We start from the raw sequence: 1811 nt of genomic DNA, 5'->3' as shown, positions 1-1811 counted from the left end.
CTGTCCCCCATGGGCCTCCTGCAGGAGGAGCATCCTCTGTCTCAGCGGGTGATTGAAAGTGGAGGGGTGTGTGGGGGGGGGCAGGCTGGAACAAGGAGGTGACAGGAGAGTAATGGACCAAATGGCTATTTTTAATCCTGCTCACTGACTGAATTCTCTCACAGTGGATGAAGGTATACAGGCCAAATTCTGGGCCAACCTCTGAAATTTAATGCCCAGCAAGTGGCTGGTCATCACCAGTTTAACAGGGGAGAACAGTATGAAATAAACCCTCTGGTTTGAGGGTAAATGGACTGAGGGAAATTTGTTAATCTAAAAAGGTCAACCATGATGACCTTGATGTGTCTTCAAGAAAATACAATGCGATGTAAGTAAGTCTAAATATGAATAAGTCAATGTCATAAGCAAATCTAAGGAAAGCATTGCATTGTGAAAGCCGAAGGGTGGCATTCAGCTGTGGGAAAGTGGTCAAAATGTGCGAATGTGTGCGGTGTTTCACTGCTCTGAGCCCCCATCACCAAGCACCAACCTCTTATTCATTTGGCTCTGAAGTTTGGCTCTGCTACTGGTGGAGGAAGGTACCAACCAGCTGGTACAATGATTTTGAATCACCTAATCAAAATATTCCTTATTGTAAATGGCTACTCTGATACTCAGATTTGAATAAACTCTTGGGTCAGTTGGGAGGTACTGGTCAGTTCCACAGCCTCTAAACTGCTTTGACCTTCCGTGGAAGTCCACCATCTGAAGGGTGGCAGTCACTTCAGACGTGCGATTATCAGCATTTTGCTTTAAACAGAACATTTTTAACAACTGGTTTCAATGCATCCAGTGCATGGGCTGTTATTCAGGATGATATTGAGCCCAATGATACTGGTGCCCTTCTCTGAAAAACCAATTCCAGGATTAAGCATTTGAAGGGGATAAGAGGGGCTAATCTTGAACACAGAAGCTCTGATGCCCTAAGAAACAAATGTAGGGAGGCAGTTTTGGGGATCAGCCACTCACATGGCTAGTATCCAGTCTATTGTTCACGTCTGAGCCAATTCCAGGTTGTGGCCACTGTAGCAATGCTGTTATGCGAATTCCTGCATGCATCTCCCACTCACACAGGAAGTGCTGGGCCATGGGCTCATCTTCCCTCCAGTAGATGGTGCTGAGCCCTTTCCAAAGTGGCTGCTTCACGCTCCATCCCACCACCAACAGCAGTATCGCCAGTTGTCCTCACGTGAGCTGTCTCCAAGCTTCTCTGTCATATGTGACACAGCCGCCATTCACTCCAAGGCCTGACTCCACATCCTCACCAATGGTGGCTCCAGATGAACCAAGATTCCAATTTTAAAACAGACCGTGTCCTTTCCTCATGTGATCCTTCCACACTTCCTGTGGAGGAGAATGACTGTCACCACCCTGAGGGCGGGGAAACCGGTGCTGAAGGAGGTCAGCTGACTTGCCTGGCAAGTGGCAGACCTGAGATCCGCTCCCAGGTCCGTCTCCCTCCAAAGCCCACGCACTCATCCCCGCTCACAGTCCCTGCAAGCAACACATTTGTAGATTCCTGTTTCTTTGTTAATTACTCTCCCAGCCACTGTTCCACACAGGATAGTTGCACATTAACTGGCCCCTGATATTTATTCAATATTTACTTAAAATACTGTGACTTTAATCCTGCGCAAGGTCTTGGGAGAGAAATATTATCAGGCCACACTTGTTCTAGTAAGTCTCTTTTAGCTTTTATCCAAATTGTAACACCTAAACTCAACCACTTGGCAAAGTCCTCCCAGGTATAAGGCTCCACAGGGGGAAAAGCA

Source organism: Myotis brandtii, unplaced genomic scaffold (genome assembly GCF_000412655.1).
Source record: "Myotis brandtii unplaced genomic scaffold, ASM41265v1 scaffold7614, whole genome shotgun sequence".
Classification (NCBI taxonomy): Eukaryota; Metazoa; Chordata; class Mammalia; order Chiroptera; family Vespertilionidae; genus Myotis; species Myotis brandtii.
This window is presented reverse-complemented; position numbering follows the sequence as displayed.